Below are 8069 nucleotides of genomic sequence, written 5' to 3'. Positions count from 1 at the left end.
TCATTCTAACACTAGTGGGCAGGAATGTGCTTTCCTCAGCCCTTAATGAACACCTGATTTGTCAATTTTTTTTTTCTTGCTAATTTTGGTATATTAAAGAAAAACTTCATTTTAAAAATACTGATAAAGTGGGATGTCTTTTTATATAATGATTAGCTCTTAAATTTTATTTTATGAATTTTTGGTTTACAGCTTTGCACAGCTTATTGTTGGATTTTTTATCTTTTTCCTCAGGAATCTGGAGGGCTTTCTTTGTATATTTATTGTCTTTTATATCATACCAAAAATATTTCCCAGTTTGTATTTTCTCTTGTTTACAATATATATTTTTTGCCTACTGAAAATTTCAAAATTGTCATAGTTATCATATCCTTTATAACTTTTGGAATTTATATTTGAAAAACTGGCCATTGCCATCCACATAAGATTAAAATATCTACCTCTATTCTATTTTTTATCCATTAGGCAACTACTTTAGTGTAAGCCTGGGGTTGGGAAAAAGGTTTTTCCCCCAAATTACTAAGATGAGTAATTCATTGCATTTTAATTTGAGCATACTTTATGATCCCCAAATCAGCATACATGTTCTAACTCTCAAATAATAGATTGCTTAAGGGAAATAAATGGTGAAACAGAGTGTTTGAAGTGGAAACTTTCCCAGAAAATCTAAAGATTAGGTCCATATGGACACTCTGACACAGCGTTGATAAGGAGGGAAACAAAAGAATGAAGAGTGTGTGGCTGTGATGACCTCTCTCTCTCTCTCTTTTAATTATGGTATTAACCTGCAATTAATTCTGCTGAGGAGCCTCCATTCCAAAAGTGATAGAGGTATTTTGGCTGTCCTGTACCTGCTTCAAGACACAAATGGTAAAAGCTTCGCTCTCAGGTCAACAATCTGGGGAAGGGAGGTTCAGCATCTTTTTAAATATAGTCCTCCCCACTTATCTGCAGGGAATACATTCTAAGACCCCCTGAAACCACAGATATTACAGAACCCTATATATGCTGTTTTTCCTATGCTAATCAGGGTGGTGGGGGTCGGGGTGGAGGGAAGCAGTACGCTGGACAAAGGGATGACCTGCCTCCTGGGTGGGAATAAGCAGGATCATGCTAGATTTCATCAGGCTGCTCAGAACAGAGCGTGGCACAATTTATAATTTATGACTTTTTTTTTTGGAGTTTACCATTTAATATTTTCTGACCCCAGCTGACTGAAGATAGCATACTTGGGAGAGTGCCGCCAGGATAAGGAAGGGGCACCACTGTAACCTATAACTGAATCCTAACAAATTGACATTCATTGAATGCTCCCGTGTCATCCAATTTAATCCCCATAACTGGGCTGCATTCCAGATATCATTAGCTTATTTTGCACATGAAGACCCTAAAGTTTATGGAGATTAAGTATCTATCCTACAGTTTCACAGCTTCTAGATTGCTGAGCCAGGATTTAACTCAACACTGTTTGAGACCAAAGCCAATGCTCTTTATAAGACAAGGAAAGAAATAAGTAATTTAAATGAAAAAAACAGCAACACAAGCATGATGAACATGTTTTGAACTATAACTTGTTCTTTCTGGCCCAGTTAAAAGCTGGCAAAGAAAAACAGATACTCAAAGAAAGCCCTATGCCCTCAACGGCATGGAGGATTAATTACCTGGTTGGCATTCAAGGCTCTGAAGACCCCTGCCTTCTTCAGTGTCCTTAGAGATCCCAGGAAGTTTCTGAAGTTCTTATATCTTCTTGCCTCAGGAATTATATGACGTTTGCTTTAATCACACAGCAGCAATGTTTACAAATAATAGCCATCCATAAAAGTCTTATCTACAGCCAAAGTGAACTGAATGAGATATGAATTGAGAACATGTCTAAGTTGTATTTTAATTATTTAAGAGAACCTCTCCCTAATTGCAAATAGAGTCTTTTCTCTACAATCCATTTTAGCAATATCCTGTAATTTGTGATGAAAGAAAATTACACTATTGAAGGATAGGAAAGTAATTTTGGCTTATATATAATTTAACTTGAAATTTACGCTAACTAGAATAGCTTATTTGTGGAAATAGAGCTAAGGATGTAGAAAACAAACACAGTTACCAGGGGATAAGCAGGGGAGGGATTAATGCGAGACTGGGATCGACACACACACACTATTATATGTGAAATAAACTAATAAGGTCTTACCGTATAACACAGGGAACTCTATTCAATACTCTGTCATGACCTATATGGGAATAGAATCTAAGAAAGAGTGGAAAAGTGAACGTGTTAGTGGCTCAGTTGGATCTGACTCTTTGTGACCCCGTGGACTGTAGCCTGCCAGGCTCCTCTGTCCTTGGAATTCTCTAGGCAGGAATACTGGAGTGGGTTGTCATTCTCTTCTCTGGCAGATCTTTGCAACCCAGAGCGGGTATATGGATGTGTATAACTAATTCACTTTGCTGTTACAACTGAAGCTAACATAACATTGTAAATCAACTATGCTCTAATAAATTTTTTTCTGAAACTTAAAAAAACCCAGGCTGTTTGTGGCCTATTAAACCTGCAAATGTACATCTGACTTAACCATTAAAGGAAAGAATGCACTTAATAATTAAAATGGAAAAACTGTGGTTCAGGCATCCAAAATGGAGCTGGGGGTGCCATTGTGAATGTGGTTTCAGACATGTTCCTGTATCCCTAAGAACTTGGATTTTCTGAACTGTAGCAGAATCAAGGACACCACCAGTTTCTTTCAAAATAATATCTGCTGGCAGCTGCCACTGCAACCTCGTGACCTCAAGATCTCCCCTTGTAACTGTTCAACTATTTAGTGCCCCAAACAATCTTGGCTTAACACCCTTACGTCTTGTGAGCTCCTATTATAATTCTTGACAAACAACTTACGTAATTTTGCAATTTTTGCCTTTATAAACCTCCCCCCATTTGTGATCTAACAGAAGACAGTTCAAGTGCTTCCTGAATCTGTCTCCTGGGCTATAGCCCTCATTGTGGCTCAAATAAAACTCTTTCACCTCTTATTATAGATTGTTTATCGATTATTTCCATTGATACCTACTATAAGCCCATCTTCCTTTCCCTTTATTTTCTTTTCTTATCTCTCTTTTTGTCTCTGTATTGTTGATTTCTTTTAGTTTTCCTTTTTTCTATAAAGATGGCTTGCTTCCACTCTGGGGAATCATGATGTTTCTATCATTGCTGGAAGGATTTGTCATCGGGGCTGGACATAGGTTATGTACCCTGTGCTCTGCTTAAGGAGCACTTTACTCTAAAGTACAAATCACCCTCAGCATGTCCCTGGTTCCCCCAGTACCTCCTGGAGCTCCTCCTTGTTCCTGAGGAACAAGTCACTGAAATTTTGTTCTAACACAGAGCAGCCATGTCAGAATAACTTGCAGTGGTAAAATGTTTTACAATAAAGTGTTTCACTTAAGTCATCAAGTGAGATCCTAACGGAATCTCTGGGAGTGATGTAGGACATTACTCTATTTCACACCCCGGAAACTTGATGTAAGGAGAGATTAGGAAGCCTGGTTCCAGGTTCCTTTGAACCTGAATCCAGGTTCAAAGTCACAGTCAGTGGTAGAGTTGAACATTGATTCTAAGCCTTCTGACTCCCAGTTTAGCTGTTTGTTGAATCATAGGCTTTTTTTTTTTTTTTTTTAAAGCCTATTTGGAAAGGGTCACAAGCTCTCCTCTCCTCTAATAGATAGCAAAGGATTAAACTATGCTGTAGGTTTCAGAGAATATTCAATCTTAATTAGACTACAGCCTCGACAGACTATAACTTTAAGGCTGGAGAGAATAATGGTGCTTATCAACTCTTACTCTTTTACTCTACTGATGAGGAACCTGAGGCCCAGAGGAGTACTCTGCCTGGCTCAATTCACAGCTAGCTGGACTGAAGCTGATATCAGAAACCAGGCTTTCTTACTCCCAGTTCAGTATTTTTATATGAGGCTACTCAGCCTTTGTTATTGGATTTTTTTTTCCAGCCTGTGTATAAATTCATGGTAAGACAGGAAAAACTAATGGTTCTGTGGTTACAAAGTGTACCTTAGAGGACCTCTGCCACTCTGATGATGCCCTGGTGGGGAAGAGCACAAGGCTTGGTTTCTGAAGAATCTTGGTTCAAATCCTAATTCTGTTTCCTACTCACAGTGTAACATTAGGCATACTCCTGAACCTCTTTGAGCCTCAGTTTCCTAATGGTATGTGGTAGGATATTACCAGATGAATTTTAGTTTTTACATTACTAGTTAAACACAAGCCCCTTTCCCTTTAAGCAGTTGGACGGGAATTGCATTTCTTTTGTCTCCTACATTGGCAGGTGGGTTCTTTACCACTAGCGCCACCTGGAAAGCCCAGATGGATGGTGAGTGTGTGTGTGCTCAGTTGCCTCAGTTGTGTTTGACACTTTGGGACCCTACGGACTGTAACTCACCAGGTTTCTCTGTCCATGGAGATTCTCCAGGCAAGAATACTGGAGTGGGTTGCCATGCCCTCCTCCAGGGGATCTTCCTAACCCAGAGACTGAACTCGAGCCTCCTGTGGCTCCAGCACTGCTAGCAGATTCTTTACTGCTGAGCCACCGGGAAGTCCCAGATAGATGATACATTTCCGAAAACAGGAGGGTGGTTAAAAACACTTACATCAAAACAAATTTTCTGATGGAAAGTAGAAATATGACCTCTTGACATATAGCCACAAATATAATATCCAGTAAATTCTCATCGAGTCATGACACACTGGTACAAATACCCAATAGGATTTTTCTATGATAAGGGATATGTCCTAATCTGGGCTGTCAATGCTTTAGCCACTACCCACATACAGCCATATAGGACTTGAAATAAGGCTAGTGAGAATGAGGAGTTGAATTTTTAATTTTATTTAATTTTTGTCAATTAAATTTAAACATTTGGTTAGTGGCTACCACACCAGACAGGAAAGACCAAGAAGATGGGGGTGGATTTCTTATCGAAGGAGGTTGATATGAAGCAGAAAAGAATTTGCTCTTATTTTTGAGGAAGCTTAGAAACAGAGAGCAACTTCATAGAAGTAAGTCCTGATGAATGTGAAGGAATTGTGAGAAATTTTGGAGGAAAGCTATTGGTGTTATTCAATCACTAAGTCATATCCAGCTCTTTGCAAACCCACGGACTACAGCACACCAGGCTTCCCTGCCCTTCACTATCTCCCAGAATTTGCTCAAATTCATGTCCATTGGGTTGTGATGCCATCCAACCATCTCATTCTCTGTTGCCCCCTTCTCCTGACCTCAATCTTTCCCAGCAGCAGGGTCTTTTCCAATGAGTCAAATTTAATTAGATTGCCAAGCTGACACTTAGGTTTCACTTCAGTAAGAATTCTTCATCATATCTATAGGATGTTTTTTGACTCCAGTTTCCCTGTTTGAAACGTGGATGGCAGTGATCCCTTTGCCTTCTTCTTCAAATGACCAGTGAACTCCGTTTTGAGTTCGATAGTAAAGCTTTTCGCTTCTTCATCATTTGAGGTCAAGCAGAAATTGTCTTCAGCTTTAGTGTGACAGCAACTCACTTAATACCCATTTTAACTAATGAGCAGTTTCATACTTTACTATTGGTGGAAGATTTTTTTGGAAAAGGTCAATTACTTTTTGACAGCTAAACATTTCAGTACTAGTAGACTGGTATGAAAAAAGAACCTCAGTCAGGCAGGGGCAGTGGAGTGGGGAACACCTAATGGAATGATCAGAGATCAGAGAAAGAGATGATTTTTTTTAAGGTCCTTTAGGAGAATGTGAAAAGTCAAGTCTGATAGAGGAATTTGGGAAAATCTGAAGGGACTAACACATAATAAGAAGGTGAGTCTAGAAATGCTTTTCAATCCTACCTCCTAAGAAAACAGCATAAACCACTCATTATTTTACGAAACTATCAGAATTCCTCCTTTCCCCCTAAGGAGCAAATTTTTACAACCTTGGACTTTGTCCTATTATATTTGACAGAGATGTTGACCCTGAGTACTGCTGCAAGAAAGCCCTGTAATATCCCATCATGTTGAAACAAATGGTATCAGTAGGAGACAGGAAATGAGTCACCGTGGAGATGTTCATTAACTTTTACAGCCAGTCTGGAGAAACTCTAGTCTTGACGGCATAGAGTTTATGGCCACCCACTCAGCCCCCGCTGTAGTGGACAGGTGGTATAGTGCAGTCTCCTCTTCTCCACATTTCCTGGGCAAAATGTTGCCTATACTTGTGACAAGCTTTGCCAGCTACAAAGCATCAGTTGATTTGCCCAAGAAACATGATGGACGTTATGCCACCGAATTGTAAACTGAAAAGTCTATACATCCTTAGCTCTCGTCTTCATCCTTCAGTGTGCTCAATCCAGGCTTTATTTCCTCTGTGAACCCTACCCTAAATCAGCCCCTCTTTTGTAATAAGATTTCCCTTATTGTATGGAAATTATTTATCTGTGGGCACGGATGCCACTCTCAAGAACAAGAATGTGACTTGATCTCTATCTGTGTGTCTGGCACTTGGGTGGTGTTCAAAATGTGTTTGCTGGACCAAACTCAGTATATTAAAGTCTCCAAGATTCTTGGCACATAAAAGGTACACAATATACATTAATTTCCACTTTCTATATTTTCTTAATAATGTATGCATACATAGAGATGTGAAAAGATTATAATAATAGCAGGCACCCTGAGGTGGCTCAGACATTATAGAGTGCACCTGCAATGCAGAAGACCCAGGTTTTCACCCCTGGGTTGGGAAGATCCCCTGGGAAAGGAGATGGCAACCCATCCCAGTATTCATGCCTGGAGAACTCCATGGACAGAAGAGCCTGGCAGGCTACAGTTCATGGGGTCGCAAAGAGTTGGTTGCGGCTGAGTGAAAAGATAATTCATTTTTAAGGAGGGGGAGTCGTCTTCAAACATACAAACTTGGGGCTTCCCCAGTGGTCAATGGTGATGAATCTGCCTGCCAACGCAGGAGACATGGGTTCGATCCCTGGTCTTGGAAGATCCTGGATGCTGCAGAGCAATGAAGCCTGTGTGCCACAACTATTGAATGTCTGCTCTAGAGCCCAGGAACCACAACTGCTGAACCCATGTGCAGCAGCTACCGAAGCCTGCACACCAGAGAGCCTGAGCCCCACAATAAGGGAAGCCACCACAGCGAGAAGCCTGCACACCACTAGAGAGTAGCCCCTGCTCCCTGTAACCAGAGCAAATGAACAATATTAAAAATAGACATTACCTTGATAAGAAAATGGGGACGATAATTAAGACCCTTAGGATTTTTATTAGTAGGGTGGAAGCATAAAACATATATAGGCATACCTTGGAGATGTTGTGGGTTCGGTTCCAGTCCACCACAATAAAAGCAAATATCACAATAAAGTAAGTCACATGAATTTTTTTGTTTTGCAGTGTATGTAAAAGCTGTATTTACACTACACTGCAGTCTATTAAGTGTACAATAATATTATGTCTAGAGAACAATGTACAAACCTAGGTAAAAATACTTTATTGCTATAAAACGCTAAACAGCATCTGGACATTCAGAGAGTGATAATCTTTTTGCAGGTGGAGGGTCTTGCCTCAATATTGAGGACAGTAGACTGATCTGGATAATGGTTGCTGAAGACTGGGGCTTCTGGAGTAATTTCCTAAAATAAGAAAGAATGACGTTTGCCACATTGATTGACTCTGTCTTTCATCAATCATTTCTCTGTAGCATGCAGTGTTGCTTGATAGTATTTTATTTTATTTTATTTAACTTTACAATATTGTATTGGTTTTGCTGCTGCTGCTAAGTCGCTTCAGTCGTGTCCGACTCTGTGCGACCCCAGAGATGGCAGCCCACCAGGGTCCCCCATCCCTGGGATTCTCCAGGCAAGAACACTGGAGTGGGTTGCCATTTCCTTCTCCAATGCATGAAAGGAAAAGTCAAAGTGAAGTTGCTCGGTCGTGTCCGACTCTGTGCGACCCCATGGACTGCAGCCCACCAGGCTCCTCCGTCCATGGGATTTTCCAGGCGAGAGTACTGGAGTGGGGTGCCATTGCC

The 8069-nt window shown here is 40.4% G+C and overlaps 1 protein-coding gene across 1 annotated transcript in view; it reads right to left on the bottom strand.

Annotated features, from left to right (window-relative positions):
• Nucleotides 1-1719, bottom strand: part of REG4 (regenerating islet-derived family, member 4) — a 24245-nt gene extending 22526 nt beyond the window's left edge. The window contains exon 1 of the mRNA XM_010834443.1: nt 1662-1719. The gene's annotated coding sequence lies outside the window, so the exon portion shown is untranslated. The remainder of the gene's footprint in view (nt 1-1661) is intronic.
• Nucleotides 1720-8069: the final 6350 nt, after the last annotated feature.

Source organism: Bison bison, unplaced genomic scaffold (genome assembly GCF_000754665.1).
Source record: "Bison bison bison isolate TAMUID 2011002044 unplaced genomic scaffold, Bison_UMD1.0 scf7180017845418, whole genome shotgun sequence".
NCBI lineage: Eukaryota > Metazoa > Chordata > Mammalia > Artiodactyla > Bovidae > Bison > Bison bison.
The sequence above is the reverse complement of the archived record's forward strand: the minus strand, read 5'-3'. Positions and strand labels throughout refer to the sequence as shown.